A 9,091-nucleotide genomic window follows, 5' to 3' on the forward strand; every position below is an offset into this window, starting at 1 on the left:
CTCCTTTTGATGTAGCCCGGAAGAACCAAATCAGAGTAGAAGTTTAACGTAGAAGTTCAATGTCCGCACTCACTTATGAAATGTTCTAAGATCTAGATAGATTTTAGATTTAAAGCACCTTGGGCTAGCTTGATTTGATTTTGATTCCAAGAAATGGGAATACTTCAATCCCTCTTTCAAATACAATTGGAATGTAGAATACAAAATTAAATACAAAGAAACCTAATTAAAGATAATATAAAATGAGCACTAGATAGCTTAAAAATATCACTAACTTATCTTTCAGAGTGGTATATTGATTTAGCTTGAATTGAATATAAAACTCTGAAATTCATGATCTATTTATAGTTAAAGAAATCTCATTCTCGACTGGTCCTGAGGTTGGCACGACTGGTCGTAGGACCAACAGATTTTTGAAATTTTGAGCGCGATAGGATAAAGTCGTTCCACGACTGGTCGTAGGCTTTGCTCGACCGGTCGTGTGACCTCTACGACTGGTTGAGTCCTGTCCACAACTGGTCGTGTGGAACCATTTTTAGTTGCTAGACTTTGATTCGAGGCTGCAGGACTGGTTGAACACTGTTCATACGACCGGTCGAGCAGTCTCCAGGACTGGTCTAGGCTACAACAAAAATTCCCTAAAATCAGTAACAAACTTAGGACTAGTCGAGGAATTCTTGGACTGGTAGAGCCAGTGCTAGGACTAGTCGAACATAGTCCAAGACTAGTCGAGAAACAATCTATGTACTTATAAAGTGACTCAATTTAAATTATGTATTCAAAATGACCTACCCTAGATCAATCTAGGGTCATTCATACCTTATACATGATGTATGAACATTGAAACTTTTTTTCCTTCTATTGATAGATGTTCTTTGAAGTTCACAACGCTTGAGATCTTGTCATTCATAGAAGCTTGAACTCGAGACATCTGAAGCTTGAATTTGTGACATATTGAATCATGAGCTTGAGGATCAAAGTATAGAAACTTTTTCTTAACTTGTACGAAGCCTTTGAATTTTTGAAGCTTGAAAGCTTGAATTCATACTTGATGGTACTTGAACATGAACAAGTAATCTTGCATTTGAAGATCTTGAAGTAAAGACCATTGTCCTTACACTATCTTGAATATATTGATGCGCTACACAAGACACAGATTCCAAGATGTTTTGGCAATATAAAATTTGACAATCATAAGAGCTAGAAACTATAGCACTTACAATCTCCCCCTTTGTCAAATTTGTGACAAAACACACTTCATAATAACATAAGCATTATATGCGCAAAGAATCATGCACCAGTTATCAATATAAACCAGTGACAATCTATTTAAAGAATTATGCACTAGTTATAAACAGGTCGCATCAATGCCTCCAACAATACTCCCCCTTACTTACTCCTCCCCCTTACACAAAGAAGGCTACATGTCTACATGTCCACAATCCACATGTCATACCATATATCACAAACACCATATATATCAAGGCATGACAAAATTCTCCCCCTTTTTGTCACAATATGACAAAGGAAGAAACCAATACATAAAACAGGACATAAATAAACAAGGAAGAATAAGACGAGCAATGAGGAATAATAGATCAAGATAGTCAAGATATTAAATTCATAGGCAAGTAATGTTCAAGCATAATCAACCAACATCAACAGAGTTCAACCAAATTCAATCCCACAAACTGAAAGGAAGCTAAGTATCATAAGAGTTATTACAAGCCATATGAGAAAATACTAATCAGATCCTAAAGAAGGAGTAGATATGGTAGGATCAAGTTTATGAAGTCTCTTGTTCAGGCGCCTAAGATATTTGCGCATATATTTGAATTGCAAATCATGGGACATATTCATATTCTCTACCTTTTCCTCAAGTGACCGCAACCGTGCATCAATGTTAGGATCATCTACTGAATCAGACTCGATCTCATCAAAAATATCATCCATGTTTATGTCATCTGGAGGTAAATCATATTCTTCTTCATTCACTGTAGTAGCTCCTCTAACACCCACATTGACTTAGCCTGCGGCCAACCTTAGATTTATTTTGTTTATATTGGAGTTGTTGAAGATTGGATGTTGAATGGGAGCCTCTCCAACAGGCATCACCACTAATAAATGGGTGGCTAACACAGTCATCAGATAAGCAAAAGGGATATCACTGTGTCTAGGATGGAGACGAAATTGTATGATCCAATGATAGATTAAAGAAGGAAGACATACATTGGTTCTTGAAATAATGGCATGAAGAATCCGAACCATGAAAGTAGTGAGTTTGGTTTTGTTACCAGAACGAGGATAAACATTAGAAATGAATATCCTGTGAAGGACTCTATATATGGGTAACAAATACTTTGAAGCAAGCGCATTTCCATTAGTACTACATTGCGCATCTATATTACACAATTCTCTAGTAAGCATATGTTTTTCTGATTCAGATGGTTTAGCAACTAAAGTGTTAATGAGAATACCTTCATCATTAACAGGTATATCCATTAGACTAGAGATCAAATGTCGGTCTATTTCAACTAGACCTTCTCTAGTAGCAATAATAAATGTTAGATTTTCAGTTGAAAAATTAGAAATACATGCATACATAGCTTGCATAATGGACCGGTATGTTGGCCCACCCCAATGTAGAATGTTATCCCATCCTACAGATTGGAGAAGAAGAAGGATTTCAAATAGAGCTAGATGTTCAACATGAACAGGTCGTTCAACTATAACATTACGCAACCTTATGTCCCGCACATAGGAGGGATCATCATCGGGTGACCAAAGGTAGTGCACTGTGATAGGTGTCAATCTGGAAGAAGAAAGATCACGAGAACTTTTCTTTTTACCTCTACCTTTCATTTGCAACTAGAAAATTAAGGAACCAAGTGGTTGCAAAAGAAGTAGAGTGAGTTTTCTCAAGATCAGATTTTGGAGAAGAAAACCCCAAAAACCTCAAGGAAATAAGAAATAAATCACACTTAAGATAGAAAAGGAGTGATATGAACTTAAATCTATAAGGAAAATAGAAATAAAGCACTAACCTTTAAGAACTAGGAGATGGGTTCGACGGGTCGACCTAGGACTTGTTGGAGAAGAAGCACAAAATGAAGAAAAATAGATTTTCCCCCTAAATAAAGGTCAAACCCGCGACCCACGACTGGTCGAGTATGCACTCGATTGGTCATGCACAGCCCAAAATATGCAATTTTCATAAAATTTAAAATTTTAAACATATATAATAACAAATATATATACATTATGATACAGAAATGCATAAATAATTAATTCAAATTGCACATACCAAGATCAAATTTCAATTTAGAAAACCTTCTTTTATCGAACGGTTTTGTGAAAATGTCAGCAAGTTGAGTCTCGGTCGGAATGTATTCTAAAGAAATTGTCTTTTCTTCCACTAATTCACAAATGTAGTGATATCTAATGTCAATGTGCTTGGTTCGTGAATGCTGGATTGGATTTTTAGATATATTAATTGCACTGGAATTATCACAATATAAAACCATAGAATCCTGTGCAATTCCGTAATCGCTTAACATTCTTTTCATCCATACAAGCTGAGTACATGCATTACCTGCTGCAATGTATTCAGCCTCAGCAGTTGAGAGTGATACGGAACTTTGTTTCTTACTTTGCCAAGAAACTAAACAGTTCCCAACATAGAAACAACCACCACTGGTTGATTTTCTATCATCAATGTTACCAGCCCAATCAGCATCAGTGTAACCAGCTAATTGAACACTAGTATCATGTGGATACCAAAGACCCAAATTTGCAGAGCTTGCGACATATCGCATAATCTGCTTAACAGCAGTTAAATGTGACTCTTTAGGGTCAGATTGATATCTAGCGTAAATTCCTACTCTAAATGCAATATCAGGTCTACTTGCAGTTAAATAAAGTAAGCTTCCAATCATATTTCAATATAGTTTAGGATCCACACTCTTACCTGTAGAGTCCTTTGAGAGTTTCAAAGTAGTACTCATAGGAGTATCAAAATTTTTCCCATTCTCAAATCCAAACTTTTTAACTAAGTTCAGAGCATATTTGGTTTGAGAAATAAAGAAACCATCAGGTTGCTGTTTAACTTGCAACCCTAGGAAATAATTCAATTCCCCAACCATGCTCATTTCGAACTTAGATTTCATAAGATCTGCAAACTCAACAGTCATGTTAGCACAGGTAGATCCATAAATTATATCATCAACATAAATTTGCATTATTAAAATGTGATCATTATTTTTCTTAACAAACAAAGTCTTATCAACACTTCTCATTAGAAAATTACGACTTAGTAGAAACTTAGTTAACTTTTTGTACCATGCCCTGGGAGCTTGTTTTAAACCGTCGAGAGCCTTTGTTAGGCGATAGATATGATCAACATTCTTAGGGTCTTTAAAACCCGTTGGTTATTCAACATAAACTTTTTCGTGCAAATCGCCATTCAAGAAAGCACTCTTTACATCCATTTGATATATTTTAAACTTTCTAAAGCATGCAATGGATATAAATAGTCTGATTGATTCAAGATGAGTTACTGGGGCAAAGGTCTCATCATAATCGATGCCTTCAATTTGAGTGTACCCTTGTACAACCAGCCTAGCCTTGTTTCTAATGATATTACCAAGTTCATCAGACTTATTTTTGAAAATCCATTTTGTTCCGATAATGTGTTTATCTTTCGGTCTAGGAACTAAGTACCAAACATCATTTCTAACAAATTGATTAAGCTCTTCTTGCATCGCAACTATCCAGTTTTCGTCAGTAAGAGCTTCTTTTACGTTAGCCGGTTCTATCTGAGATGTAAAGCACACGTAATTACACATATCTTCTAGTTGTCTACGAGTGCGTACACCAGTGAGAGAGTTTTAAAGAATCTGATTAGTTGGATGATCTTTAATAGTCCTTAGTTCAGAGTTATTTTGACTTGATGAAGTATCTGGTTTATTAATTAGAAGTACTTTATCATTTTCTGAACTTGAAACAGGTGTATTCAAGTGATTATCAATAACCACATTAATAGACTCTTAAATAACACCGGTCCTCTTATTAAGAACTCGATACGCTCGACTATTCAGGGCATACCCTAAAAATATCCCTTCATCACTTTTTTTGTGTCAAACTTACTCAGATTTTCTCGGTCACGTAAAATGTAGCACTTGCTGCCAAAAACTTGAAAGTATTTAACAGTAGGCTTCTTATCAAACCACATTTCGTAAGCCATTTTACTATTTGATTTTCTAGTACAAACATGGTTAATTATATAACACGCAGTATTTAAGGCTTCGGCCCATTATTTTTAGGGATCTTCATACTGTTTAACATTATATTTGCCATTTCTTGAAACACTTTATTTTTCCTTTCTACTATACCATTTTGTTGCGGTGTTTTAGGTGCAGAGAATTCATATGATATTCCTTAATCACTGCAAAACTTCTTAAAACCGCTATTCTCAAATTCTGATCCATGATCGCTATGGATCTTACAGACTTGAGACTCTTTTTCAGTTTGGATACGTTTAAGTACCCTTTTTACTTCATCAAGAGTTTCTGATTTGTCCCTTAAAAAGACTACCCAAGTATATCTGGTAAAGTCATTAACAATTACCAAAATGTACTTCTTGCCACCTCAACTCTCCGTTCTTGTTGGTCCAATAAGATCCATATGGAGGAGTTCGAGCGGTTTATATGTGGCATTGGAGTCCACCTTTTTGTGAGAACTCCCAGTTTGTTTGCTAATCTGACATTCACCACATATTTTATCTATTTTCTGTATTTTGGGTAAGCCTCTTACTAACTCTCTTTTACTCAATCTGTACAAGTTGCGGTAGTGTACATGTCCGAGGCGTTTATGCCATAAGTCGGTCTCATCGTTATGGACCATGTAACACGATAGATTAGACGAGTTAGAATCACTTACAATGTAGCAGTTTTCAGAAGTTTTGAGACCAATTAATATTATAGAACCATTCTTATTTAAAATTTCACACCTTAGGTTGGTAAATTTTACGCTATGATTCTTATCGCATATTTGAGAAATACTTAATAAGTTGTGTTTTAACCCTTCTACATATAAAACATTCTCAAATAAAGAAAGGTTAAAGAGTTGAACCGTACCTTGGCCAACAATCTTGCAGTTGCTACCATCACCGAATATGACTGAACCATCAGTCATATCTTTAAGATTGTTAAGCACACCCTTATCGCATGTCATATGTCTGGAGCAACCATTGTCTAGGTACCACTTTGAATGACTTGAAGCTTTAAAAGCAGTGTGGGCAACCAAGCAAGTAATTTTAGGAACCCATTTCATTACAGTCTTGGGTTTAGGAGTATAGTTGGTCTTCTTAATTTTGTAGTTGTTATAAGACCGACCCACTGAGTTAGATTTTAATAGCTCCTTAAGTAAATCAACAATTTTCTCACCTAAAGGATTATAATTCTGATTTTTATAGTTGATATGGTTGCTTTTAGGTTTTAAGGATTGAAAAGTTTTAACATTTTTAGGATAATTTTGATTTAGGCTTTTCCCTTTTGAGTTTGAAGACTCTCCTTTCACAAACTTAGGAGGAGTATTCTTATTTTTTGGAGGAATACTTTTGTTATAGCCCAATCCAGATCGGTCGCCATATTTTCTGTATCCGGATAATAGTTTTTCTAACTTAGGATCACCTTGGGCATACCTCCATATGTCTTTTAAACTCAAAAGTGAAGAGACTTCAAGTTTTAGTTTTTTATTTTCAAATTTTAGATTTTCAAATTAGGAGTTTTTGAAATCTAAGTCGCACTTGATTTTTTCAAAACAATCTGAAATGTGAGATTTTTCTAAAACAAGAGTATCAAAATTTTCTTTAAGTTTCGAAAACTTTTCTTTGTAAAGTTTTAGTTTTGTAGCAATTTTGCAACTTTCCTTGTAAAGGGTATTATAAGCACCTTGAAGATCTTCTTCATTTTCATGATCCCTATTCAGATTTTCTTCACTAGTTGAATCATCATAATCTGAAAAAGTGAACTCATCTAGAGTCATAAGGGCTTTGACTTCATTACCTGACTCGATTTCAGAATCTTTTGATTCAGAAGAGGCTTAAGAGCCAGAAGATTCATCCCAAGTGGCCAACATACCTTTCTTTTTAGGTTTGTCCTTTTTAGGACACTTGTTTGCTAAATGCCCATATTCATGGCAGTTGTAACATTGACTGTCTTTTAAAGATTTTCAAGTTTTAGATTTAGATCTTTTCTTTTCATTAGGTTTTTGAAAATCAACCCTCTTTTTACTTTTGAAAATCTTATAAAACTTTTTAGCTAAAAGGGTCATATCATCTTCAGAATTTTCTAAATCAGAATTACTATTTTCTTGAGAAATATATTTAGAAGATTTAAGGGCGATAGATTTACCTTTAGGAGTTGTAGAGAACCAACTAATTCTTTTACCCTCATATTATCCGTATTACGAAATTCCTGGATCGCTGTCACCTTTGAATTGAACCGTTTAGGGAGTGAGCATAGTATCTTTGCACAAACTTTACTTTCTGGGATTTTATCACCGAGACCCCACATAGAGTTCACAATGTCATTCAATCTTGTATAGAAGTCCATGAAGGTTTCATTTTCTTCCATACGTATTTCCTCAAATTTGGTTGTGAGGATTTGGACTTTAGATTTCTTGACGATTGTTGTTCCCTCGTGTGTCATTTCTAAAATATCCCAGGCTTGCTTTGCAGTATCATAGGATATAATTCTTTTGAATTAATTTGATTTAATTATATACATTTTTATCTTGTGAGGTGATTCGAAAGCTTATGATGAATATGTGCTTAAAAGGATGGATTTAGAGCTCAAAAGAAGATAATGAAGAATTGAAGATTTGGAAGTCATTAATAAAAATTCACATGCCAAAGATCTAAAGAAACTGAGTGAGGAATAAAGAGAATCGAAGATTTGAAGAAAAGAAAAGGAATCTTGAAAATTATCCTTAAAAAAGATATTCTGAAATTCCGAGGCCAGAAAAACATAGTTCCGAAAAAGTGTCAAAATAGACTTCGATCAATCAAAGACACTTAGATAGCATCGAAGGTGCAATTGAAGCTAGTTCGATGCAATCGAGAAATTCAGGATTTCTCAAGCCAAACTCGCTGGACAGTTCTGGATGATTTTTTGATCAATCGAAGACTGTTCGATTGATCAAAGGCGTTACACAGATTTTACGCGGAGTGCATAAATTTGAAGCGGTTTGCAGATTTTTCAACTCAGTGTGAAAGTTGGAGTTCCACAACTATAAATAAGAGTCCCTAGGATGCTCCAAAGCATCTTCTAAGGTTTGAAAAGGGAGAGAAGGCCTAGGTGGAGCACCGACAACGTTCTTCCACTTCGATTTCTTCATGGTTCTAGTAAATGTGTCTAGTTTTTCTTTATTTTTCTTCTAGGATGTTAGTCTTCTCAGGCTAATCTCTTAGCTAAGGCTAAGGGATGAAACCTATAGTTTATTTTGATGTTTAGTTTTCTTTGATTCAAGTATATGTTGAACCTCCATTATCACGCCCCAAACTCAGAAAACGAGCTCACAAAATTCCTGATCACCGAATTCGGTGCTGACAGCCTCCGTAGTACCCCATTCTCGGCTTCTGATGCCCATATGTCGGACTCCGATCCTGGGATCCTACAAGGAGGATTTCCCAATGTATATTTATCTCGTAAGAAGCATAACCACAAGTTTACCCAAATCACAAAGGCAACATCACCATCACATATCCACTAATATAAACAGTGGAAGATTGAACGTCTATCATTGAAACCCGTTGGCGTCACAGAAGTTCTGGATCAATATGGAATTTGTTTTTCTCTTAATCCAGGTCTTTATGACCTTATGATCAGATTGGATGGAAAATAAATGTTATGCTGGGCCCTGTGAATTGTTTAACGGTGAATTCATTATCTCCACTACCATTTGTGGTGTGGTCCAGATGATATTCTGATATGGTTCTTTTTAGGTAATGCTCTAAAATGATCTCTAAAAATAGATGAATGGTGTAGATAGAATAATAATGTTTTATCCAGATAGTCTAACTCGGACGATG

This window comes from Magnolia sinica, chromosome 13 (assembly GCF_029962835.1).
Source record: "Magnolia sinica isolate HGM2019 chromosome 13, MsV1, whole genome shotgun sequence".
Taxonomy (NCBI): Eukaryota; Viridiplantae; Streptophyta; class Magnoliopsida; order Magnoliales; family Magnoliaceae; genus Magnolia; species Magnolia sinica.